This window comes from Sminthopsis crassicaudata, chromosome 5, assembly GCF_048593235.1.
Source record: "Sminthopsis crassicaudata isolate SCR6 chromosome 5, ASM4859323v1, whole genome shotgun sequence".
NCBI lineage: Eukaryota > Metazoa > Chordata > Mammalia > Dasyuromorphia > Dasyuridae > Sminthopsis > Sminthopsis crassicaudata.
The window spans coordinates 66,057,211-66,085,084 of record NC_133621.1 but is presented as its reverse complement, the minus strand read 5'-3'; the positions used below and the strand labels follow the sequence as shown (position 1 = coordinate 66,085,084).

At 40.3% G+C, this 27,874-nt stretch overlaps 1 long non-coding RNA gene across 2 annotated transcripts; it reads right to left on the bottom strand.

Annotated features, from left to right (window-relative positions):
* Positions 1–261: 261 nt before the first annotated feature.
* Positions 262–27,874, bottom strand: LOC141542549 (uncharacterized). 2 transcript variants are annotated; one of them, XR_012482199.1, is made up of 6 exons: positions 26,660–27,874; positions 23,685–23,856; positions 16,774–16,909; positions 12,456–12,668; positions 2,279–9,820; positions 262–2,172 (listed from the first exon to the last, which is right to left on the bottom strand). It is a non-coding gene; the product is annotated as an uncharacterized LOC141542549 (long non-coding RNA). The 2 variants fall into 2 exon arrangements; XR_012482198.1 differs by having other exon boundaries at positions 26,991–27,854.

Below are 27,874 nucleotides of genomic sequence, written 5' to 3'. Positions count from 1 at the left end.
ATAAAAATGAAATCATCTCTTCTGTCAGAAATAGGGTGATATATATACATACATGTATGTATATATATGTACATATAATCAAACATAATTATTACATATGGTAAATAATGGAATTTTGTGGAAGGCACTTACTGCTGGTGCAACAGAAATACAAAAGTTAGTATTTGACTAAGTTGAAAAAGAAACTATTTTATATATTGCTTTAAGAAGTTTATTTGAGTCTTAAAAACAATTTTCTTAGAACAGTTCTCAACCTTTTAAAGTGTCATAGACCCCACTGAAGGTTTGGTAAAACCTAGGATGGATCTCTTTTTCAGAACTATGTTTTTAAATAGTTGGAGAGAAGCTAGGGGAAAGGGCAGGAAGGGATCACTTTGGCGAGATACTTGGGGGTAGAAAGGGGGGGAGTAGGTCTGTAATCATCTTTAAACTTTAACTTATTTTGCTTCAAACCTTCTCTCCTCCCTCATTTTTAGCTTCCCTTTAGAATATAATCTGTATTCTGAGTTTGTATTGCTTATTTATATTTATAGCCCAGCAGAGTGCCTGGCACAGAGTGATGCTTAATAAATGCTCCCTTCCTCTATCTACTCTCTCTCCTCTCCCCTCCTCCATCTGTCTGTTTGTCTTTTATATATGTATATATTTATATATACTAGTTGGAAACTGTTAACAGTAATGGTCGCTTACATCTTATGACTTTCTCATCAACACTGTATTTCATTTATCTAAGCGCAATAAAACTTCATGGATACATCATCGAAGCAAACATTGGTATTTAATAGACTATGTGATTGTACAGAGACAGGCAGGATGCAGAGTGCTGTACTGATCACAGACTTATCCTCTCCAATCTGAATATTCACATTCAATGAGCAGCAGGCCTCAAGGCAAAAAGACCAGGAGAATTAATGTGAACAGATTAGAACACTTCTCCCAGAGGGAAGTTTGTTCCTAACTTGGAGGGTAAGTTGAGCCAACATGTGGGTGACAACATCAGTACAGAAAAAGAGCTGGCAGCTTTGAGAAATATAATGTATAGCACTGCACTGAGTGAGAATTTTTGTGTAATTAGACACAATATTAATATTATTGTTATGCATTTTAATAAAGGAGCTTAGTGGCACTCTTGAATGTCACAGGCCTTCATGGCAACTAGACTAAAGACTTATATGGCCTTGGAAAGGGGAGTATTCTATAGATAATGGCAATCAATTTGAATTGGTTAACAATTGATGAGAGAATGAATATTACCAGAAACCTATTCTAATGGACCTTGATTATGTCATTTATTTCTAAATTACCTTTCCCCATCCCTAGTCTAGGGAAATCTAACCAAAGAATTTGCCCCCATACAAATCTGAGTGAGGTTTGGAAGCACAATGGATTAAATATCTTGTAAGGTTGGATGGGGGGAGTCTGAGCAAGATTGAGGAGAGTTCTTTGAGAGAGAGTAAACTTTGAAATGAAGAGTACAGAAAAATGGAAAACTCGATCTCCCAATATGTATGTATCTTCTGTTTATGAATCTGTCTATCATCTAGCTATATCTAAATATTCTGGAAAACTAGGGGTCAATATCAGTTGGCCAAAGGATTTTGAATGTTGTGTAAATTTGGCTGCACTGGAACAAAGTCCTGATTCCCTGGTTACAGCTCTGCTCCCAGCTCTGGAAACTTTGACATTCCAAGGAGGAGTCCTTCTCCCCTGCAGGTCTGCTTGTTCAGCTCCTGAAGAAGATAGGTCTGTTTTCTGATGTGGTTGGTTCGTCTTTTGACTGATGCCCCATAACAAACTTGGTTGGACACTGTACTTTGTGTACATATGAACATAACTTCTGATAGGCTGCCTTCCAAGGCCACCCTTACCTTCCTGAAGCAGTTTTCTCTCCTTGGAGAGGAATATGGTGATAGCTTTCAGTTCTCTATCTCTGAGGAAGATTTTTGGTAGTCTAATCTCTTTTTCCATGATCTCCTTTGGTTACTGTGCTGTGTTTGCTTCACCAAAGTGGTTTCTAATTTCTCTGAAGGTTTCATTTTTGTATTTTGTTTCTTTTTTGCTTCTGCTTCTAGAACACAATCCCTACCATCCACAACCACCCTGTGGGCCTTGGATGCCTTACTCCCAAACTTTTGATGCAATTCATAGTGGCTCAGCTGAATTTCTTGAAATCTGAAATAGGGAACACATGGGATCACAGCTATTTCTGGTTCATCAATCCCTTTGATAGTCTGGTAAAATCTATGGTTCCTTCTCTGAATAATATTTTTAAGTGTACCTCAGCAGTGAACAGTAGTCAGCACTAGCAGTGAACAGTAATCATCAGCAGCAGTCAGCAGTGGTCAACAAGCAGTACTCAGCAGCAGCACTCAGCAGCAGTCAACAGAAGCCAGCAGCAGCAGTCAAAAGCAGTGATGGGGGAAAAAAAAAAACACCAGTTAGCAGTGGTCAACAAGCAGTAGCAGTAGCAGCAGCAGTGAACAATTAGATAACAGTAGTCAGCAGCCGTCATCAGTCAGCAATAGTTGTCAATAGGAGTCAAAACACCAGTTAGCAGTGGTCAACAAGCAGTAGCAGTCAGCAGCAGCAGTGAACAGTTAGTTAACAGTAGTCAGCAGCAACAGCCATCATCAGTCAGCAATAGGAGTCAATAGGAGTCAGCATTAGCAGCAACAGTCAAAAGCAGTCAGCAGCAGCCAAAAACAAAAAAAAAGTAAGAAAGAAAAAGAAGAAAGAAACCAGTAGCCAGCAGTGGTCAAAAAGCAATATTCAGCAGCAGCAAATAACAACAGGAATAGCAGGCAACAGCAGTCAGCAGTTGCAATAGCAGAAACAGCGAGCAGCAGTCAAAAAAGCAGTAGGCCAAAAAACCCAGTCAACAGAAGTCAGTAGTGAGCAACAAGCTGTATTCAGCAACAGTAATGGGTAGCAGTCAGCAAAAGTCAGCAGTAGGAGTCAGCAGCAGTCAGTAGTGATCAACAAGCAGTATTCATCAGAAGCAATCAAAAGGAGTCAGCAGTAGCAGTAGTCAAAAGCAGCAGTAGCAGAAGTCAGCAATAGCTGTCAAAAGCAGTGAGCAACAATCCAAAGCAGACAACAGCATCAGTGAGCAGTTAGTCAACAGTAGCCAGCAGCAGAAGCAGTCAGCAGTCAGCATCAATAGTCATAAGCAGAGAGCAGCAGCAGTCAAAAACAATCAACAGCTCTAGTCAAAAGAGGTGAGTAACAATCAAAAGCAGTCAGCAACAGCAGTTCATAGCAGTTAGCAGTAGTCAAAAGCAGTCAGAACTAGGAGTCAGAAGTAACAATCAAAAGCAGGGAACAACAGTCCAAAGAAGTGAGCAACAATCCAAAGTATTCACTAGTAGCAGTAAACAATAGTCAGTAGTAGCAGTCAGAAGTCTGCAGTCAATGGTCAGTAGTTAGCAGTCAGCACCAGTCAGAAATCAGCAGTAGTCAGAAATGAGGAACAGTCCCAAACAGTGAATAACAAAATTAAAAAAAAAAAATTAGTTAGTAGTCAGCAATGGTCAAAGCAGCAGTATTTAGCAGCAACAGACAACAATAGTTGCAGTAGCAATAGTCAAAAAAATAGTGAGCAGCAGTCAAAAGCAGTTAGCAAAAAAACAAAACAAAAAACCAGCAGTCACCATCGGTCAACAAATAGTACTCAGCTGCAGCAGTCAGCAGCAATAGCAAAAGTAGTCAAAAAACAGGAAAAAAAATAGTAGTCAGCAATAGTCAAGAAGCAGTATTCAGTAGCAGCAGTCAACAGCAGTCAGAAGTCAGCAGTAGCAATAATCAACACTAGCAGCAGTTAGCAGCAGTAGTCAAAAGCAGAAACAATTCAAATTAGTCAGCAGCAGTAGTTAGCAGCAGTTAAAAAGCAATAGCAGTTAGAAGCAATAGCAGTCAGCAGCAGGCAGCATTTGCAGTAGTTAGCTGCAGCATTCAGCATTCAGCAATCAACAGAAGTCAGTTGTCAAAAACCTTCCATAGTAGTAGTCGAAAGCAGCTATCAGCAATATCAGTAGTCCAAAGCAGTGAGCAACAGTCCAAAGCAGTGAGCAACAGCTGTGAACAGTTAGTCAACAGCAGTCAGCAGTTGCAGTAACAGTAGTCAAAGATAATTAAAAAAAAACACTCATTCAGTAGTAGTCATCAGTGGTCAACAAGTAGTAACTCAGCAGTAGCAGTCAGCAGCAATCAAGCAGTATTCAGCAGAAGTCGGTTGCAGTCACCAGAAGTCAATGGTAGCCAGTAAGGAGTACTCAGCAATAGTCTGCAGGAGTTAGCAGTGGTCAACAAGCAATACTTAGCAGCAGTAGTCAGCAACAGTAGCAGACAATAACAGTCCAAATCAGTGAGTAACAATCAGCAGTAGTAGTCAGCAGCAGTGAGAAGTCAGCAGCAGCAGTCAGCAGTCAGCAGTCAGCAACAGCAGTCAGCAGTCAGCAGTCAGCAACAGCAGTCACCAGCAATCAGTAGCAGCAGTCAGAAGCAATCAACAAGCAGTATTCAGCAGCAGAAGTCTGTTGCAGTAACCAGAAGTCAATAGTAGCAGTAAGGAGTACTCAGCAATAGTAGTCTGCAGCAGTTATCTACTGCTGCTGACTGTTGCTGCTGACTGCTGCAGCTGACTACTATAGCTGCTTTCTGCTAACTGCTGCTACTGACTGCTGCTGACTACTTTTGATTACTGCTGCCAACTGTTGCCTGCTACTGCTGCTGACTGCAGCAGCTGAATTTTATAGCTGCTGACTGCTGACTGCTACTGCTGACTACTAACTGCTGTTTGCTGCTGCTGACTACCCACTGCTGCAGCTGACTACTATAGCTGCTTTCTGCTGACAGCTGCTGCTGTTTTTGACTGCTATTGCTGATTACTACTGCTGATTGTTACTCACTGATTTGGACTGTTGCTGATTGCTGCTGATTGCTATTGACTGCTGGTGACTGATGCTGCTGACTTTGCTGACTGCTGCTGCTGACTACCCACTGCTGCAGCTGACTACTATAGCTGTTTTCTGCTGACTGCTGCAGCTAACTGCTTTTGACTGCTGCTGCTGCTGACTACTACTGCTGATTGTTACTCACTGATTTGGACTGTTGCAGATTGCTACTGACTGCTGGTGACTGATGATGCTGAATGCTGACTGATGCTGCTGACTTCTCACTGCTGCTGACTACTACTGTTGATTGTTACTCACTGATTTGGACTGGTGCTGACTGCTATAGATGACTACTGTAGCTTCTGATTGTTGTTCTTTTGTTCTGACTGTTGCTAGAACAGTTGGCAGCAGTAATCAAAAGTAGTCAGCAGCAGTCAGTAGCAGCAGTTAGCAGAAAGCAGCTATAGTAGTCAGCTGCAGCAGTCAGTAGCAGCAGTCAGCAGTAGTAGCAGTCAGCAATAGTCCAAATCAGTGAGTAACAATCAACAGTAGTAATCAGCAGCAGTGAGAAGTTAGCAGCAGCAGTCAGCAGTCAGCAGTAACAGTCAGCAGCAATCAACAAACTGTATTCAGCAGCAGAAGTCAGTGCAGTCATCAGAAGTCAATGGTAGCAGTAAGGAGTACTCAGCAATAGTAGTCTGCAATAGTTATCTACTGCTGCTGACTACTGCTGCTGACTGCTACTGCTGACTGCTGCTGCTGACTGCTGCTGACTACTATAGCTGCTTTCTGCTAACTGCTGCTACTGACTGCTGCTGACTACTTTTGATTACTGCTGCCAACTGTTGCTTGCTGCTGCTGCCTACTACTGCTGATTGTTACTCACTGATTTGGACTGTTGCTGACTGCTACAGATGACTACTGTAGCTTCTGATTGTTGTTATTTTGTTCTGATTGTTGCTAGAACAGTTGGCAGCAGTAATCAAAAGTAGTCAGCATCAGTCAGTAGCAGCAGTTAGCAGCAGCAGCAGTCAGCAGCAGTTAGCAGTGGTCAACAAACAATACTCAGCAGCAGTAGTCAGCAGCAGTAGCAGACAACAACAACCAGAAGCTACAGTAGTCATCTGTAGCAGTCAGCAACAGTCAAAATCAGTGAATAACAATCAGCAGTAGTAGTTAGCAGCAGCAGTCAGAAGCAGTTAGCAGCAGCAGTAAGCAAAAAACAGCTATAGTAGTCAGCTGCAGCAGTGGGTAGTCAGCAGCAACAAACAGCAGTTAGTAGTCAGCAGCAAATAGCAAACAGCAATTAGTAGTCAGCAGCAGCAATCAGCAGCTATAATATTCAGCTGCTTCAGTCAGCAGCAGTAGCAGGCAACAATTGGAAGCAGTAATCAAAAGTAGTCAGCAGCAGTCAGTAGCAGCAGTTAGCAGAAAGCAGCTATAGTAGTCAGCAGCAGCAGTCAGCAGCTATAATATTCAGCTGCTGCAGTCAGCAGCAGTAGCAGGCAACAGTTAGCAGAAAGCAGCTATAGTAGTCAGCAGCAGCAGTAGCAGGCAGCAATTAGCAGAAAGCAGCTATAGTAGTCAGCAGCAGCAGTCAGCAGTCAGAAGCTATAATATTCAGCTGCTGCAGTCAGCAGCAGTAGCAGGCAAAAGTTGGCAGCAGTAATCAAAAGTAGTCAGCAGCAGTCAGTAGCAACAGTTAGCAGAAAGCAGCTATTATAGTCAGCAGCGGCAGTCAGCAGCTATAATATTCAGCTGCTGCAGTCAGCAGCAATAGCAGGCAACAGTTAGCAGCAGTAGCAGGCAACAGTTGGCAGCAGTAATCAAAGTAGTCAGCAGCAGTCAGTAGCAACAGTTAGCAGAAAGCAGCTATAGTAGTCAGCAGCAGCAGTCAGCAGCCATAATATTCAGCTGCTGCAGTCAGCAGCAGTAGCAGGCAACAGTTGGCAGCAGTAATCAAAAGTAGTCAGCAGCAGTCAGTAGCAACAGTTAGCAGAAAGCAGCTATTGTAGTCAGCAGCAGCAGTCAGCAGCAGCAGTCAGCAGCTATAATATTCAGCTGCTGCAGTCAGCAGCAATAGCAGGCAACAGTTAGCAGCAGTAGCAGGCAACAGTTGGCAGTAGTAATCAAAGTAGTCAGCAGCAGTCAGTAGCAACAGTTAGCAGAAAGCAGCTATAGTAGTCAGCAGCAGCAGTCAGCAGCCATAATATTCAGCTGCTGCAGTCAGCAGCAGTAGCAGGCAACAGTTGGCAGCAGTAATCAAAAGTAGTCAGCAGCAGTCAGTAGCAACAGTTAGCAGAAAGCAGCTATTGTAGTCAGCAGCAGCAGTCAGCAGCAGCAGTCAGCAGCTATAATATTCAGCTGCTGCAGTCAGCAGCAGTAGCAGGCAACAATTGGAAGCAGTAATCAAAAGTAGTCAGCAGCAGTCAGTAGCAGCAGTTAGCAGAAAGCAGCTATAGTAGTCAGCAGCAGCAGTCAGCAGCTATAATATTCAGCTGCTGCAGTCAGCAGCAGTAGCAGGCAACAGTTGGCAGCAGTAATCAAAAGTAGTCAGCAGCAGTCAGTAGCAACAGTTAGCAGAAAGCAGCTATAGTAGTCAGCAGCAGCAGTCAGCAGCTATAATATTCAGCTGCTGCAGTCAGCAGCAGTAGAAGGCAACAGTTACCAACAGTAGCAGGCAACAGTTAGCAGCAGTAATCAAAAGTAGTCAGCAGCAGTCAGTAGCAGCAGTTAGCAGAAAGCAGCTATAGTAGTCAGCAGCAGCAGTCAGCAGCAGTAGCAGGCAACAGTTGGCAGCAGTAATCAAAAGTAGTAAGCAGCAGTCAGTAGCAATAGTTAGCAGAAAGCAGCTATAGTAGTCAGCAGCAACAGTCAGCAGTCAGCAGCTATAATATTCAGCAGCAGCAGTAGTCAGCAGCAGCAGCAGTCAGCAGTCAGCAGCTATAATATTCAGCTGCTGCAGTCAGCAGCAGCAGCAGGCAACAGTTAGCAGCAGTAGCAGGCAACAGTTAGCAGCAGTAATCAAAGTAGTCAGCAGCAGTCAGTAGCAACAGTTAGCAGAAAGCAGCTATAGTAGTCAGCAGCAGCAGTCAGCAGTCAGCAGCTATAATATTCAGCAGCAGCAGTCAGCAGCAGTAGCAGGCAACAGTTGGCAGCAGTAATCAAAAGTAGTCAGCAGCAGTCAGTAGCAGCAGTTAGCAGAAAGCAGCTATAGTAGTCAGCTGCAGCAATCCAGCAGTTAAACAAAAAACAGTCAACAGCAGTCAGCAGTGGTCAACAAGTAGTACTTAGCAGCAGCAGTTAGCAGTAACAGTCATAAGCAGTCAGCAGTAGTAATTAACAACAGGAGTCACTAGCAGTAGCCAAAAGCAGTCAACAGTAGCAGTTAAAAGAGTCAGCAGCAATCAAAAGATATCAGTAGAAATCAAAAGCAGTCAGCACAACAGCAGTCAGCAGCAGTCAGCACAACAGCAGTCAGCAGCAGTCAGCAGTAGCAATCATTAGTAGTCAAAGGCAGTCAGCAATAGCAGGAGTCAGCAGTGGCCATCAAAGCAGTGAGCAACAGTCCAAAGCAGTCACCAGCAGAAGAGAATAGTATCACCAGAAGCAATGAATAGTAGTCAAAAATAATCAGCAGCAGTAGCAGTCACAAGTCACCAGCACCAGTTGAAAATAGTTAGCAGTAGCAGTGAACAGTAGTGCAGCAGTCAGCAGTAATAGTCACAAGTAGTGAGCAACAGTCAAAAACAGCAAAGAAAAGCAAAAACAAAATACAAAAAACAAAAAAAAACCCAACAACTAAAAAACAACACAAGTTAGCAGTCAGCACTGGTCAATGGAAGCAGTACTCTAGCAGGCAACAGTAGTTAGCAGTCTCAGTAGCAGTAGTCAAAAACAGCAGCAGGCAGCAGCAGCAGTCAAAAAGCAAACAGTTGTCAGGGTAGATGATTCTTGGTTGTAAATCTGGCTCCATTGCTCTCTGGAATATCATATTCCAAGTCTCTGGAATATCATACTCCAAGCCCTCAGGTTCTTTAATGTAGATGTTGCTAAATCTTGTTTTAGATTGACTGTGGCTCCATTATATTTGAATTGTTTCTTTCTGGATGCTTCCAATATTTTTTCTCTGTCTTGGGAGTTCAGAATTTGATTCCTGGGAATTTTCATTTTGGGATCTCTTTCAGGTGGATTCTTTCAATTTCTATTTCACTTTCTGGATTTAGAATATCAGGACAGTTTTCCTTGATAATTTCTTGAAAGATGTTATTTAGACTTTTTTTTTTATCATGGCTTTCAAGTAGATTTTAAAAGATCTGTCTTGGCTCAATTTTCCATGTCAGTTGTTTTTCCATTGAGTTATTTCATATTGTTTTCCAATTTTTCATTCTTTTGGTTTTCACCTTATTAAAACAAACTTTTCCTACCAATCTTCCACATGATCTTTGGTGTCTTTGAGCTGAGCTCTGAAAACCACCAGAGTTGCTACTGATTCAGAGACCCCAAGGTCTAGTCCTGGTTTCTGAGAACAAACATGGCATCAAAATTAGCTACCCTACTGATGGCAAATTCTTCACTTTGAAAAGGCTACAAAAGCCAAAACTAAAGTGGAGGGAGCATTGGAGCATGATTTTTTGTTTGCAAGTGACTGTGCACTCAAATGCAGCCTCTGAAGCCGAAGTGCAACAAATTATGAATCATTTCTCTGCTGCTTGGGCTAATTTTGGCCTACCAGTGAACACCAAGAAAACATAGCTTCTCCATCAGGCAGCACCATGCCATCCAAATATGGAACCATCAGTTACAGCAAATGATGAAATTCTGAATGTTGTGGATAAGTTCACCTACCTTGACAGTATACTTTTCCAGCGATGTCCACATCGTTGCCACACACACTTTGCCAGAGCTAGCTCGGTGTTTGGGAGGCTCTGAGGGAAAATGTGGGAGAGGAGAGGTATACACTGATCACCGAACTGAAAGTCTGCAGAGCTATTGTACTGACCTCATTGTTGTATACCTATGAACCTGGAAAGTCTATCAGCACCATGCCAGGAAACTGAATCGCTTCTATTTGAATTGTCTTAGGATGATTCTGAGGATCACCTGGCAGGATAAAGTTCCAGACACAGAGGTCCTTTCTCCAACTAACCTGTCAAGCATTCAAACTCTACTATAGAGAGCACAACACATCATTGGGCTGGCTACCTCGTTCGAATGCCAGACATACTCTTGTTAAAATAATTATTTTATGGAAAACTCACGCAGATGTCAGAAAAAAGTGATACAAGGACACAGTTAAGGTCTCTCAAGAATTTTAGATTTGGAGGCAGCTAGGTGGCACAGTGCATAGAGCACCAGTCCTGAAGTCAGGAAGACCTGAGTTCAAGTCTGGCCTGAGACACTTTATATTTCCTAGCTGTGTGACCCTGGGAAAGTCATTTAATTGCCTCTGCAAAAAGAAAAAGTAAATAATAAATTTAGATTTGATTTATGACATGGGAGACACTGGCAAAGCCCACCCAGCATGACATTCCCTCAATCAGAGAAGGCACTGTGCTCTATGAGCACAGCTGAGTTGAATTAGCTCAGAAGAAATGTGAGATGCACAAAATGAGAGAAGCAACCCCCCCCACAAATGTTCATAAGAACTATTTGTTTTTGGCCTGTGGAGAGACCTGAGCTCATATTGGTCTGATCAGCCTCAGCTGGACATACTTGACTGTGACATAGTGCTATGAACCATGTATGATCACCAACAGTCATCTAATTGAAAGAAAATGGAATGGGGAATCAGGAGACCTACTAATAATCTGAGTTAACTTTTCCATGCCTCAGTTTTTCTAGAAGAAATAATGCCTGCTTTCCCTACCTCTCAGCAGTGAGGGTCTCTACTACATGCATATGAAAATGCCATCTATCAGTTATCTTCCTGAGTTTCCGCACTCATTGTAACACCTTTGCTGGCCACATACACACTTATCTTCCCTGCACATGCTCTTGGGATGTTTCTACTCAGTAGAACAGTCTTATCAAAAACTTTCAGTTATATTAGGTTTTTTATCAAAAAACTGAATATTGGTCTTGTGGGCCAGAATTTGTGATCAGTTACAGCTTTGCTGCAAGTACATTTCTAGCACATTTTAAAGCCTTTTTAAAAAAAATTCACTTTTTTATAATGCACTGTTGATTCATTCTTCGTATTACCTCTAAGTTAAAGCTAACCACTGGCGTGTAATCTTTCTAGGCATGTTTATTCCACTGTGCCTAATCCATGGCTGTCAAACTGGCAGATCCTTTAACATCTTAAAGGGATGGGCCTTAGCTGTACAAGATCAAGCTACCTCTAGAGAAGTCTTAGGATTTACCAGGAAATTTTTAATCTCAGCAGTAGTATATTACAGTGTCCTTGGCTAATAAACAGGGAGTTATCATGTGCTAAAATCAGGCAAATAAAAATTGAGTAGGAATGTAATTATAGTGCACATTGCTATGAACGTTAGAATATAAAATCCTTACAAAAAAAGAGGCAGGGTTGACCATTTCGGGCTCAGAAGGAAGAAAGAGATAGTCTCATGTTACCATTGTAGTGCTCTAGAGTGCTAAAGCCTCTGGCTTGGAAGACTGAAGACTGATTTGGAATCCTGACTCTGTAGCTAATGGGCTATGTGACCTGAGAAACACACTTCAATTTTCAGTTCAGTAAAAAGAGAGGGTTGACTGGATGATCTTTAAGGACCCTGCCAGGTGGAAAGGTCAACAAGTATGAGCTTGGTTGCATGGTTATCTGATTCTTTTCCACAATTTTAAAAGTTTTTTTTTCAAATTTTCTTTCCCCATTTTTATAGGCCATTTTCCTATTCTCCTCTCTCTGACCCTTCAGGAACTTAAATTATTTAACCAAAAAGTCTGCTGTAGAAAAAAAATTAGAATGTGTCACTGATTTCTTTCATTTAAAATGAACTGCAGGATTTTCATTGGGTTAGTTATTACTTCTACCAACCTTGATTATAACAATCCGGCAGTAACTCAATGGGCAACTAGGTGGTGCTATAGGGGATAGAGTACCAGAGCTGGGATCAGAAAGTCATTTTCCTGAGTTCAAATCTGACTTCAGACAGACACTAACTGTGTGATCCTGAGCAAATCACTTTATCCCATTTGAGGAAATGTCAGTTTCCTCATCTATAAAATGAACTAAAGAAAAGTCAGACCTCTCCAGTGTCTTTCATAGAAAACCCCAAATGGGGTCATAAGAGTACATGACTGAAAAACCGGAAGCATCTCAGGCTTTATGAATGAAAAAAAATTAAATGTTTCCTATAGGTAATACACTTCATAAATTCTGGGAATACCAATAGGTTAATACAACGAGAAAGGTAAGACTGTTTCAGCTCTCAAGGAACTTATATTCTAATGAGGGAGAGCAATTACAGAAGGAAAGTTTCAGCTGCAAGTTATATGGGAAGGTTCCATGATCCATGTTTACATTGGCAAAGTGGATGGTAACACTTCTCTGTATTATCAGTTTTTGATGTTGAACCTTTTTTTCCCTTCTCTTTTTACCTTTTTATGCTTTTCTTGAGCCTTGCCACTTGAAGATCCAATTTTCTGTTCAGCTCATCTTTTTCATCAAAAATAATTGGAAATCTGATGTTGAATCCTTTTACAGGGCCAAAGACTTTGGGGACCAGAATTTTCTTTCCTAGGTTTCCAGATGCTGTGGCTATGGTTGCAGGTTGCATCTCCATAGTCCTCGGGTCTTTTTCAAGATGACAGCTGAGGATAAAGTTGGAAACATTGTCATTATATTTGGTGCTCTTGGGTTCAGGTGTGGGGTCTGAGAGGAGATGGTGATCAAGTTGTTGGTGATGGTTTGATTTGCCTGGCACATTCTCCCTACTATCTCTCTTTTGGGGTGTCTGGTTGCTTCTGCTAGACCACTAGGCTGACTTGTTTGCCTTTGTGATGGGCAGCTGGTGGGGATGATTGGCACTTGTTTCCCTGAATGATGTCTGAAAGGACTGGGTTGAAAGTAAGACCAGTGGTCTGAGCAATCTTGCCACTGAGCTCCTCCAAATCTCCCAGTCACTAACCAGTTATGTGACTCAAGACAGATGACTTCATTTCCCTGGGATTCCTTAATTTTCCTCATCTGTAAAATGAGGTTTTCAGACTAAATAACCTCTAAAGTTCCTTTTAGTTCCAAATCCATGGTCATAAGACTGATCTTCTGAACCTAGCTGGTCTAGTTCATGCATAACAGATACACAATTCATCTATCTGTTTATCTGTCTCTGGGAGTGACCAGGATAAAAATAGAACTTCTGACAAGAGTACAGCAAATATAGCACTAGAAATCAAGACCTCCAGGGGTTGGTCTTTGGATGACAGATACACAATCCATTTGTCTCTGTCCCTCTTTGTCTTTCTCTTTCTGGAAGTGATCAAACTGAAAACAGAACTATTTATAAGTGGGGAGGGATGTGGGAGATAAAGGATTAGAAGCCAAAACCTCTTGGGGGACTGGTCCTTGGCTGACAAGATACACAGTCCAGCATTTGGTCTATATTTGAGTTCATTAGAATCCCCTGAACTTGACCCCTCTACTGGCAAGCTTTTGAGGACTAAATTTCCCCACAGAATGAGGAGGGATGGAAGGAGAACTTTGAAGAGTTCAAGATACTTCTTCCATTGTGTTTTAAATCATATTTCTAATTGTGGGATAAAAACTTCATTCCCTGTTGAGGGATTTTCAAGCATCAAAGAACTGGTTAGGGAGATATTTTAGGGAGAAGGGACCTTTCCTGGTATCCCTCTACTCCCATTTGGGAAAAAGAAAACAAACACTACACAAGGTCATTGGTTTTGCCCGGGATGGCACCTTATCTAATTCATCCTGAGTCAGAATTATGAGATCATAGGAACAGAGGTCATTGAGCATACCCATTTTGTTTTCATCTGAGGAAGCAGACACAGAGAAAGTAAATGATTGCCCAAGGCCACACCAGCAGTATGAAGTGGGATTTGAACCCAAATTTTACTTTTAGTATTCTTTGCATAGTACCACATTGCCCCTCTAATTCAAATTGATCCTGAGACATACTCCGCCCCTGGATTTCCCTCCTAGGAATTGAGGTTTGGTGACTCCCTTGCCCTCTGAACCCCAAAGAGAAGAATCCAACAAGAGGGAGGAGAAAGAGTTGCTGCTGGACAGGTGCCAACTTGGGCCAGAGGCCACAGGTCCTACATCCCTTAATCTCTATCCAGGAGGATTCTGGACATTAATCATATTACCTGCAGACAAAAGGAAAGGGCAGCCAGATCCTCTTTGTAATTCCAAAAATCACATCAATATAAGAAGCAAAGTGTCCTGACATGAAATGGGAATGGACGCAGTGGAACCATGGACACAGATGAAGCCCAAGTGCTTGCTCATCTGTAAGGGTGGGACATGGCCTGCCAAAAGGCTTTTTTTGATGTTGCCTGAATTGGAAGTACCCTATCTCAAGTGTCCCAGAGTGATGCTGGTCCTTATCTGTATCCTTCTCCCTTCTGATCTCCTCCCCCACTCACTTTTTCTGGGTCACTCCCTCCCCATTTATTTCCCTTTCCCTCCTCTGTGGGATAGGGTTTCCTTTCTAGGACCTCGGCAGCCAATTGGGAAAGTAAACAAAAATAAAAGTCCTAGAAAATCAGGCTTGCTGAAGAGTTTGCTGATCTTCAGGGAGAACCAGACAGGAAATGTGGCCATTAAGGTCTTACTGACATCCCAGATAATGTAAATTCCCTGTTTCCTTTACAGCTGGTGTAGGACTTGGCCTCTCTGACACAGGGATGGAAGATCCAGTTTCCCATTTATTTAGCTGTTGGACACCCTCATGGTGTCTTGGCTTCTATTGATCTATCTCCCCCTTCTTCCCCCCTTGTGGATAATCTGTTTTCTTTTTCTTTTTTTTTTTTCCCTTTTCATCTTGGTCTCTTCCAGAGAGAGAAAGGAACAGAGATAAAGACACAGAGAAAAATAAAGACAGAAAGAGAGAGAGAGAGAGAGAGAGAGAGAGAGAGAGAGAGAGAGAGAGAGAGAGAGAGAGAGAGAGAGAGATAGGTAATAAGACAGTAAAAGAGAAAGAGTGAAGATGAGAGATAGAGAGAGAAAGAGAAAAAAGGAAGAAGGTGAGGGAAAGAGAGGAAAAAAGAAATAGAAGAGAAATAAGAGAAAGAAATAGAAGAGAGGAAGATCCCTCTGGCCAGGATTGACCCAAGAATAGGGAGATGACAAAGTAGCGGGAGAAGAAAGAGAGAGAAGAACTAGAAAAGAGAAGAAAAGGAGAGAAAGGGGAGAGAAAGAAAGAGAGGGAAAGAGGAAGAAAGAAAAGAGAGGGAGAGGGGGGAGGGAGAAGGAAAGGGAGGGAGGGAGAGAAGGAGAAGGAGAGAGAGGTAAAAAGAAAGAGAGGGAGAAGGAAAAAGGGAAAGAGAGAAAAGTAGAGAATGATGGAAGGAGAGGGAGGGAGAAGGAAAAAGAGAGGGAAAAGGAGGAGGAGAAAGGGAGGGAGAGGTAAAGAGAAGAAAGAGGGAGAGAGAGAGAAAAAGGAAAAAAAGACAAAAGATAGAAGAGAAGAAAAAGAGAGAGGAAGGGGAGAGAGAGAGAAGGAGATAGAGGAAGAATGTAAAGAAGAAAGAAAAATGAGGGAGAAATAAAGGAGAGCTAGAAGAGAAAATAAAGAGGTGGAGAAGGGGAAAGAAAGAGGGGAGAGGGAGAGAGAGGGAAAAGAAGGGAGAGGGAGAGAGAGAAAAAGGAAAGTTAGATAAAAGCTAGAAGACAGAAAGAGAAGGAGAGGGAGGAAGAATGTGAAGAAAGAAAAAAGGAGGGAGAAAAAGGAGAGCTAGGAGAGAGAATAAAGAGAAGGGGGAGAGGAGAAAAGGGGGGAGGGAGAGGGAGAGAGACAGACAGACAGAGAGAAAGAGACAGAGACAGAGAGAACGAACAATAGTATGGTCTTTTAATTAGTTTTCATCTCTACTAAACCTGCCTAGATCTTGGTGCAGAGGCTTCCTTCTACAGCAGAAGGGAATGTGATTCTAGGAGCTAGCTCTCATCTGACATCATGTTGTTATTCTTTGCAGTAAAAATATTTCTCCAGAAGAGAACCACTGGAGGTAACTGATATGTTTGCAAAGCAGCAGCAATTAATATGCAATATGTAAAAACCATGTGAGAATTCAGCCTCCTCTGGAGCCAGGCCCAGGATAGTTCTTGCAGTCAGAATTATCCGGGTCTTTGGGGCTGCCATAGGTCAGTGGGGACGGCTCGGTGCATCTCTGCTTAGCTAATTGGCAGCCTCCCGGGGCTGTCATGGCAGTTTATCAGCCAGGCTTTTAATGACTATTAAAAAAAGTAAATAAATAAAGAGGTATCGACCTCTCTTTGTGTGTCTATGAAAGCAATGTTCTCGGGAGCTCCTTCTGGCTGTGACAGGACAGAGTCAGGGCCCAGCCTTTCAAGAGGACCACAGAGACTAGTCAACATCATCATCTGGTGGACAAGGGAAGGGGCCTGTCCTGGTTAAACTATTTACTGAGTATGGGAGCCGGCCCAGGCCCCCGGCTCCAAGGCCAGCCGTCCCAAGCTCAGGTGTACTATGGAACAGACTTTCCCATGCTGAGGACGGTGGGAGTTATTTCCTGCTAGAGGGGAGGTGGCTCTCCAGTTTAGGACAGCATGAAACCAGTGCTAATATCGTGGAATAAGATGATGATAACTAGAATTTATAAAGCACTTTTTAAGGTTTGTAAAGCATGGGTGAGCTCAGTGGATCCTCACCGCCTTATGGGGGAAGTGCTGCCCTTATCCTGGGATTTGAGTGAGAGGAAAGTCACCTACCTTACTTTCTCCTCCAGAGCCATCTGGGTCCAGTGGCCAGAGATCAATCAAAATGGCCAAATATGGCCCTGATTGCAGTGGGAGACTGTCCCTGAGGTCTTTATCCCATCTCAGTCTGAGTACGGCAACATCCATTCTGTAATTAAGGCAAGGTAGGAAAGGAGGCAGAGAATAGCTTCTTTTATCTAGTCAAAAACATTTTTTTTTTTTAAAGATAGCAATGGGGGTGGGGGAACACGAAGAAGGGATGTTAGATCCTCAGGGTTTCTGGCCTACGCAGAAACATTTGCCATTTATTTATTTTGCTGAGACAATTGGGGTTAAGTGACTTGCTCAGGGTCACACAGCCAGGAAGTGTTAAGTGTCTTAGGTCACATTTGAACTCAGGTCCTCCCGATTCCAGAGCTGGTGCTCTATCCATTGCACCCCCTAGCTGCCCTTCCATTTACTCTTGACTTGCCTAAGGAAAAACAAGCTCCTGACTTCAAAGCCAGTACTCTTAGCTATCTGCGACCTTTGTACCTTCCTAAACTTGAAGCTTCCCTGCAAGCATCTCTCATCCTTAGGGCCCTGATTGGGCCATGATTGCAGGTAGTGAGAAAATCTGTTTTTCTAAGTTCCTTGAATATGAGCACAAGTCTTCAATGAGCCTTCCCTTGTCCCACATATTCAGAATCATTTATTAAGTTTGGAGGGTGTAACGTGCCCTCCTGGCAGTTACAATTACTAGTCTGTCCTAGGCCCAACAGAGTACCTTTGACCACTGTCCTCTGCAGTGTGAACTCTACCCGGATCGCCTCCTCTGAGGCCTTCAAAGGTCTCTGGCCACAATCTCTTGAATCTATAGTTTAATAACCGGTAGCGCGTTCAAGAACAGCCACGTGTAATCTTAAAAGCCTTTATTATACCTACTCACATAATGCCCTGACTGATGCCCTGACTTGTTGGTTCCCGAGTGAACACCTGGTCAGAAGACCCATGTGTTCACTACCAAAATCCTTACCTCTTTTGGCTACCCATCTCGGCTTGGCCACCCAGGCTGGGGAGCTAGGGTGAAGAGCGCCAGGTTAAAGAGAGCGATTGCTGCCTACAGTGGGCTTACATAGGGCCTGTGAGGTCACACACACAGCCAATCAGCGAGAGTCACCCATTATGAGGCTATCTCAATATGGCCAGGATTCCACCTACAAGGCAGTCCTAATATCCACAGAAATTACTTCCGGGCCCCAATGATGCGCTGTGGTGCAGCCCATTTAAAGGGCCCTTACAGGAGGGGGGGGGGCATCTTGCCTAATATTTACTCAAGAACAATTTCATATTATTTATTGACCATTGATATTTCAGTATTTTGGGAAACAATAAATTAGAGATAGAAATGTTGACGCTATAGAATGATCTAAAATTGGTCGTATGATTCCCCTCATAAACCAAGAAAATATTATTTCTTCATATGCTTAGAAGCTTACTTTAGTTCTTTTTTTTTTTTTTTTTCTTCTGAAGCCACACAGTCTTTTTCAGAGATCATGTTGTACCTGTCCTTTGCTCTGGAAAAACTGTGAGGGCCTGCAGCCAAAAACAATAGAATTCTGGTAGAAAGGGTCTGGTAGTTCCTTCCAACTTTATGACTCCATATCTCCAGAGAGCCCATTCGGAGAATTGACTGTCCAGTTTGTTGGAGTGCCTTTCGTATAGATGATGGCAACAGTAAGGCTGACATAAGATGTGGTTTAGCTGCATGCAGGGAGTTTTCCATAAGTTATACAGGACCTGTGGGATTTACTTTTTGCCCCGTTCATTGGACATTTGTCCTGTCTCATATTTGTAATTATTATATTGTTAAATAAAGTATGAGTTCTTTGAGGGCTGGGACCTCATCCTACCATTCTATGAGTCAATGTCTAACTTGTTTATTTTATATATAAGGAAGCTGAGAGATTCAGAGAGATAGAATGTATTTCCAATAGTGGTCAAACCAGAAAACTAGCTTAATTTCTATTTTAAAATATAAGAAATCACAGTAGGAATGTGATCAGTCCAGTTAAGTGACAAAAAGGTTCTCTGGTTCTTCTAAATCAGTGAGGAACGTCTGGACCAGGCTGTATAAAGTTCTAGATATCATTTAGTATGACCCTGCCAGGGCAACTGTGGTTCCAGCCATCACATTAAAGGTGAGTATAGGATAATTTTTAAGTTGATAATTTTGTATGGCCTTTGAAATATAAGTATCCAAATGGCCTTTGGCAGGAAAAAGGGTTCCCCAATCCTGTTTTAAATGTTGCTGACAAGCACTCAGATTGCTTTGTAGTTTTTTTTTTCTCATTTTGCTTGTCCTTAGGTATAGTGGTTAGGGAAAAAGTAAAGGCCAAGGCAAGGAAAATGGGTAATTTAAAAAATCTTTTAATTAAAATTTTTTATTAAAACTTTTTATTTTTAAAACATACGCATCGATAATTTTTCAATACTGACCCTTGTAAAACCTTGCGTTCTGAATGTTCCCCTCTTTCCCCCCCCCATCCCTCTTTCCCCTAGATGGCAGATAATCCAATATATGTTAAAATGTTAAAATATATGTTAAATCCAATATATGTGTATATATACATATTTATACAATTATTTTGTTGCAAAAGAAAAATCAGATCAAAAAGAAAAAATGAGAAAGAAAACAAAATGAAGCAAACAAAAAAAAAAAGAGTGAGATATGCTATGTTGTGATCCATACTCAGTTCCCACAATCCCCTCTCTGGGTATAGATAATTCTCTATCACAAGATCACTGGAACTGGCCTGGATCATCCCATTGTTGGGAAGAGCCATGTCTATCAGAATCGATCATCCTTTAATTTTGTTGCTGTGACAATTTCTTTCCTAGTTCTGCTCACTTAACATCAGTTCATGTAAGTCTCTCCAGGCCTTTCTAAAATCATCCTCCTGATCATTTCTTATAGAACAATAATACTCCATAACCTTCATATACCATAATTTATTCAGCCATTTTCCAACTGATGGGCAACCACTCGGTTACAAAAAGGGCTGCCACAAACAGGAAAATGGGTAATTAAAGGGCCCTGATAATGCATGGAATAAACAAAGTCACCCTTGGATAATCCAGTGGTGTCAGAAAACAAATAGAATCTTTTAAGATTTCACATGAGACCCCTGATTTGAGATATATTTAATTTTTACATTAATAATTCCCCAGGGAGACAAAATGATTCATTCATAGGATTTTACTGCTGGAAGCCACCTTAGAAATAATTGTAATCTAGTTATCTTCATCTATGGATGAGGAAACTTGATTTTAGCCTATTTCTTGGCAAGTTCCTCCATCCTGTAGGACACAGCATAATAGATTAAAACATGAAGATCATTTGGAGTCATGAAGACTGGAATGATGCTCTGAATCTTCTTGTCTCCAAGCTAAATATTTCCATTTTATTCAACCCATCCTTTCATGCATAACCAAAGATCTTTCACTATTCTCTTTCACATGAGCTCAAAAATATGGTGCTCAAAAATGAACCCAGTAATTTTGATGTGTTCTGTTTAGGACAGAACACAGTGATACTGTTACTTTGTTTTGCACACAATGCTTCTCTTAACAGAACTGAGGATAGTTCTAAATATTTTTTTTAGGAAACCACGTTGCACAAATTTACCATATTAAGTTTGCAGTTCATTATAACTCCCAGATTTTTATATAGGAACTATTCTTGGCTATGACTTCCTCAACTTGTATTTTTAAAGATGATTTTTTTTCAACCTAAGGTTAAGACTTATCCCTATTAAATTTTTTCTTAGAAAAATTAAGTCTTTTGTTCTAGGCTGTCAAAATCATTTTGGATCCTGATTTTGTCATTCAATAGATTAGCATTTCCTCCTAATTTTGGATCATCTTTAACTTTGATAAGTATGCTTTTAAAATTTCATTTAAGTCATTATACAAATTGCAAATGGACAGGTCCAGGTACAGAGCCCTGAATTTCTTCCCTGAAAACTTACTTCAAAGTGGAGCCATTGATGATTCTTCTTGGGTTTGGCAAATGTACCTAGTTCTGAATCCACCTAAATGAATGATTATCTAGCTTCTATGTCTCCATTTTGTCCATAAGAATAATGCAAAAGACTTCTTTTCTTGCCCTTCTCCAATTATGTAGTCTTTCCTTCTATTCTGTACACAGCTCTTTTTTTTTTGAAAGAATGAACCAATGAATGATTTTCACTTCTTTAAATACAGTTTTGATAGAAGCTATTTTCATAAAATCATTGAACTAGGAGTCGACTTGAGCTCTTTCCCGAGGGATGATTTCCCCTTCATCATATCTTGATCATCCAGTATCTCAAACTCATTAGTAACAAAGTCTGTTTTAACAAGTCCCTGGAAGTTAAGATTAACTAGTCTTTATCAGAAATCTCTTCAAATGTCTAACACTAGCTTATACATATGACAGGAGTTTGTTCATCATAACTCTTGATATTTTTCAACACATGGAAAAGTCTAGGAACCCTGCTATTGGGAGAGTTGTGGTAATATATAATAGAAAGGCCTATGACAGAATCTGGAAGGCTTTTTATTGGCTAGGTGGCAAGAAGTTGGGGTACTCTAAAAAAACACTACTACTAATTCCAATCTTGGACATTTTCTCCTGCTCCTCATTCTTGATTAATCTTGACTCTCTTGTTGACAGTTGTCTGGTGAGAGACAATGTTGAAAGAGGAGAGACCCTAAGACTTAATTCTCATTGAAGTTGACATGAAGTCTGGAAGTACAGGCCTTGGGTCTTTGCCAGCCTAGGTGTTCTTTTGTTTTAGGTGGAAGAATTAGAAATAATGACTTTGTGAAATTAGATTTAGATTAGAAGACAGAGCCAGATTTGAATTCAGGAAGATACGAATTCAGTAGACTTCCTTCATGCCATAGTAAGCCACCAGCCAAGCACTGATCCCATGATAAACAAGGAGTGACCTTTGGGATTCAGCCCAGAAGTCGTGGAGAAAAGGACTCATCCTACATTGATGCCAAATTTGGACACAAAATTGGGAGAACAAATAGGGACTGAACAAAGAATGAGCTTACTACTCTCTCCAGAGCCTAAGGTTTGAGGGGGGAAGAGTGTACCCCCAAGATGTATCTTCTTTATTGCTATATCTTTGAATTAAAATATCCCTTTCTAAAAAATAAATGATAGCTCTAGTTACTGGCATCTAACAATGAGGGGAATATATTCAGTAGGAGCTTGAGCTCATAGCAGGAGAGATTATTCAAATCTCTTAGGAATTTCAAATGCAATTTTGAAATGGTGCTATGTATTCTTGAGCTCAGTTGTTTATAGCTGCAAATGGATCCAGCATTTGTTGGAGCAAATGTCCAGACTCTTCCATGGATGGTTAAGACATTCTTGAACTGGCTTTTAGATTATCTGGATCCCCATTGACCAGAGCCAGTAGTTCTAATGACATATAGCTTTGGGGGATTCAGAAAGATTTTGGCATAGCATCAACTGAACAGTCCTCATAAAGGAAGAGAGAAAGTTTTTGGTATTCTAGGAGAAAAACATACAGAAAGACTATTCTCAAAGGGAAAAGAAAACTGCAGTATATTAAGACAAACTGTTCCTTTAAGAACTAGAACACTGTAAACAGAGAAAGTGAGAAGGAAGCACAATCCTTCAGTAAGAGCTGGTCAATGAGATTGAACAGATAGTGTTTCAAGTTCCAATGAAATAATTACTAATGTCAGAGCAAAGTGTGCTGCTCTATATCACAATGGCATTTTAAGAAAAAATGTATTCCCAAATATTTATTTTCTTATTTGAATCCTTCTCATAAGTCCAGTATTTCCCCCTCTACACAAGGGAATACAATGAAAGCAACCTGATCTTCAGCCTAGATCTGCCACAAAAAAAGAAAAGAGAGATGTTGGACCAGTGACAATAACACAGTGTAAATCCATTGCCCCTCCTGTTCCAGGGGAGTTCAGAGGGCTGAGCAAAACTCTTTTCTCAAGGCTGCTTCATCTATCACAAAGAGGCAGGCCATGTAGTTCAAACTGTATGTGTTGTTTTACAGATGTACAACAGCTGCTTAAAGTGCATAAGACAAGACATTAAGGAGGAGAATGGTTAGCCCATGCAAATTTAAAAGAGGACCGTATTAAAATAAGATGAGGAGAGATTGCAGCACCTGACATTTGATAAGATAGTGGCTTGCCAGTGTACCAAATCATTTGGAAATTTGTCTCAAGAATCTTGATTTTCCATTTCATTTGCTAAGTTCTGCATCATCTAGCACTGAATTTACTTGTACCTCAATAAAAGAAGATGTGGCAAGACAGGCTGTGACTGTCATCAACCTAATCCAGTCAGCAGATCCCCAGAAAATTGCATTTCTGAGTAATGAAAGAACTTGCAGATAAAATCCTTGAGTCATTGTTGATGGTCTCTGAAAGATTTTGAAGAGAGGTGCCCCAAGACAGAAAGCAGGTAACTGATGTGTTTTTTCAAAAAAGGAGACGGTAGATACTTGCACTTTAAATTCCTTATAAAAGTCTCAAAGGCATTACTAAAAGGTTGGGTTTATGAACAATTAATTGTATAGAGACCTAGAACATATTCAGGGATTTATCTAGACAGGTTGTTACATCTGAAGGTCTCCAACATACCTCTAAGATAAGTGACTGGTGTCTCAGATAATCACATATCAGGTATATAAACTGGTTACTGTACCCGAATTGCCTTAGCACTTCAGAATTGCCCTCATGGTAAGTTGATTCCTTACTCTAAGATGTTATCAAGCATGAGGGACACATGAATCATTGAGTTTGCACTCCCTGCATTACATCCCATCAATCAGCCCACTGAGAAGGCAAAAGTGAAGAATATCAGAGAATAGAACTATCCTTTTTTTGAGACTTACCATCTGATCCTGTTCCTGTTGACAGCCAATTTCCTAGAAGCAATTAAGAGTTGAAAGCAAATTTAATATCCACCAAGATATCCTCCTGAAGTGGGCCCAGCTGGACACCGTAGCAGCAGTAGCGGTTCAATCTCTGCTTACCCTGTCTTGAGCTCCAGTCATTCCTCAGCTGCTGCAATAACACAATATAATCAATAACTTTATTTCTGTCTGCATAGGTTGACAAAGTGGATGAAAAGCCATTGGCAGAAAATACCTTGATTTCAGGAATAAATTTGACAACATTTCTTACTATAATCTTGTGGACAGGATGGAAATATATGGGCTGGATAATAATACAGGTTGGTGAGACATATTAACTGATGAATTGAGGTCACTTTGAAAAGAGGTGTCTGGTGGAATGTTCTTGGCTCTAGTCAACCTTTCTATCAGTTTCTTGGATAAAACTATAGATGGTATGTTTCTAAAATTTGTGGATGACATATTGGATAACAATATTAGAAGAAAAAAAGGCAGACTATAATGTTGGGTTGAATCTACAAGATAGCTTTTAATGGGGATGAATGGAAAGTTTTGTACTCATTTTTTAAAAAATCAAATTAGCTTCATATGTATAAGATGGGGGAAGATAGAACTAGTCTTTACTCCATAGTCATCTTCTCCCCAGTCAACAGGAGAAGTTCAACCCTGTTTGTCCTCTTTTACTTTCTGGAACCACAATTAAATCAATTCTCTCATTGCTCTGTTACAGCATATGTCAATCTAGTTCCATTCAGTAGCCAAAACAAAACCCCTCCTTGAAAACCTCTCTCCTCTACATATTGTCTCTTTGAAGACAAGGGTTGCTTTAATTTTGTTTTTGCACCCACAGAGTTTAATGCTCATTCATTTATTCATTCATGTGAATAAAATCTGGGACATTTAGTTTATTGTATGACACAGCAATGTGATGTGGTAGCAAAGAAACTAGATTGATTTGGGGTTGTGGCAATAGAAGTTGAGTATCCAGAACCAGAGATGAGTTAGTCCTGCTGTTCTTTGCCCTTTTCAGACAACATCTGGACAATCGCATTCAGTACGTTTTTTAAAGGAAGAACTTTGTGGCCAAAATGAGGAGTGGAACTAGGAATCTTGTCCTATCAGAACTGGAAAAAGAAACTAGATATGTTTAGCTTGGGGAAGAAAAAATGTGGGGAATGCAGATAGGAGAGACATCTTCGAGTATCTGAAGAGTCATCGTGTGGAAGAATTGTATGTGTTTTTCTTGGCCCCAGAAAGTAGAGTTAGCAGTGATGAGCAGAGGCTAAAAAGAAGCCGATTCTGGCTTGACATAAGGAATAGCTTTCTAACAATCCAACCTTGACCTAAGTAAACTAGTAGACTTCTGGATGTAGCTGGCTTATGGACACTGATGACTGTGAAGCAGAGAACAGGAGATTTTTGGTTGAAAAGAGTATAGAGGAGATTCCTACTCAAGTGTGGAGATCCCATATAATTCTGGGTTTCTGTAATATTGATTATGAAGAAGAAAGAACTATTTATTACATGAACTATTGCTTGTTATATAATCAATTCTCTTGCACGATAATGTTTAAGAGATATTCTGTTCTTAGGCAATAAGATTGATCAGAGCCCAAGATTTTACCCTAGATCTTCCCCAAATTCCCCACCATCACAAACTTTTCCCTAACCATGTTGTCCTAAATACAAGCTGTTTTTACTAGGGCGGGTTTCATCATCATGTTAATGAATCATCTAAACTTATTACTATTATGAAAAATAATTAAAAGTGTATCTTATTTACCTGCCACTAAACAAGCAAAAAGAAACTATTGGCTTCTGAGAGAGGAGGTACAATGGACTGCATGCTGTATTGGGAATTTAGAAGACTGAGTTCAAATGTACTTTCATTATATTTTATATTTCATTTATATTTATATTTCATTATATTTATTAATAATAATTCCATATTATAAATATAGAATGTAATATTCTCTATTAATGTACAATAATGTAGAAATTATAGTACATTTCTATAATGAAAGTGCATTTTAGTTCTGTGATTTTGAACAGGCCTTTCCAACAAGTCTCAGGTTTCTTATCTGTAAATTGAGCATAATAATAACTATACACTACCTCTTTCACTGGGTTCTTCAAATGAGATGACATGCTTAATGCTGTGTAAATGTCAGATATGAATTTGTCTGTTATCATTAGCCATCTCCTGGTAGGAATATAGTGATAACAACATGGTGAATTATGCTTTTTTAGGGAGAGCTATTGTTTGGAAGAATGATGTCAAGTCAACCCACTAGTCATTGAGAGTTTGTCCTTAAAACTGATTTAAAGAACATTAAAGGACTTAATTCACTTGAAAATGACTTCTTTAAAAATTGTGATTCTCAAAATAAAGAAAATCCCTGGATATTGAATGATATTGGTTTCCCATGATCCTAATAATATAATAGTTTGAAATATGACTCAGAATTAGCTGTAGGATCATGGGGTTACCAAATATTAGATCTGGAAGGAATCTTAGAACACAGGATGTCGAGCTGGAAGCAAAGTTAGTTTCATTCTGATCATTTTGTTGTTGCTGTCGAATCATTTTGCAGAACATTTTCAGAATGTTCTATTCTTTGTGACCTCAATGGAGGTTTTTTCTTGGCAAAGATACTAAAGTAATTTTTTAGTCCCTTTTCCAATTCATTTTACAGATGAGGAAACTGAAGCAAATAGGGTGAGATGACTTACCCTGGATCATAGTCAATAATTGTATAAGACCAAACTTAAACTCAGGAAGATGAGCCTTCCCTTGAACTTAGGCCTGGCATTCTATCCACTCTGCTCCCCATAATAGGAATATGAAGACAAAATACTGCCCTCAAAAAGTTTATAAGAAGAAAATAAATTGACTAACAATAACTCAAGTTTCAATAGCATATTACAATTAGCAAGATTTTTTTTCTACTAACCTGTGAGATATGGGTATTATTACCCCCATTTTCCATTTGGGTTAAATGAAGTTTAGAAATTATAAATGACTTAGGATCATTTATGTAGAGTCAGGGATGCCAGTGGCTGTCTAGTTCAATGCTTTCATTTTTACAAATGAAAGGATTAGCTTCAGAGAGATAATGAATTGTCTAAGATCATACAGGTAACTTTAGTAGAGACAAAATTTGAAATCAGGTCCACCATTTTTCCCACTGTGCCATGCTTCTAACTTGCCCCATGTCACACAGGTAGTAGGAGTACAAAAATTCACTATATCTTCTAATCACAAATCCTATTTTTCTAGTTTACCTTCTTATGCTCTTCCTGAGCCCTGTATTTGAAAATCAAATTTTCTATTCAGCTCTGGTCTTTTCATCACAACTGCTTGAAAGTCCTCTATTTCATTGATTATCCATTTTTTAATCTGAGGAGTGTACTTAAATTTTGCTGGGGAGGTGTTTCTTGGTTCTAATACTAGCTCATTGTTCTCTGGAATGTCTTAGTCCAAGCATTCTAATTCTTTGATGTAGAAGCTGCAAATCTTGTTTTTAATACTGATTGTGGCTCCATTATACTTTGTTTCCTTCTGGATGCTTGTGATATCTTGCAATATCTTCTCCTTGACCTGGGAATTCCAGATTTTGGTTATAATATTCCTGGGAATTTTCCTCTTGTGATTTCTTTTATGAGGTGATTGGTGGATTCTTTCAATTTCTGTTTTATCCTCTGGCCTATACTCAGGACAGTTTGATAATTTCTTGAAAGATGATCTCTAGGCTCTTTTTTTTTTTGATCATGGCTTTCATGTAGAATAATCATTTCTAAATGATCTCTTCTGGGTCTATTTTCCAGGTCAGTTTTTTTTTTCCCAGTGAGATATTTCACATTATTTTCTATTTTTTCATTCTTTTGGTTTTGATTGCTTCTTGACTTCTCACCAAATCATTAGCTTCCATTTGCTCCATTATAATTTCTAGGAATTATTTTTCTCAGTGAGCTTTTGTACTTCTTTTCCCATTTGGCCACTTTTTTAAACAAATATTCTTCTCTTCATTAACTTTTTGTATTTCCTTTTGCATAACTTTCATTTCTTTTCCCATTCCCCTCTACTTCTCTCACTTCATTTTCAAAATCCCTTTTGAGCTCTTCCATGGCCTGTGATGAATTCTTATTTTTTTTTGGAGGCTTTGGAT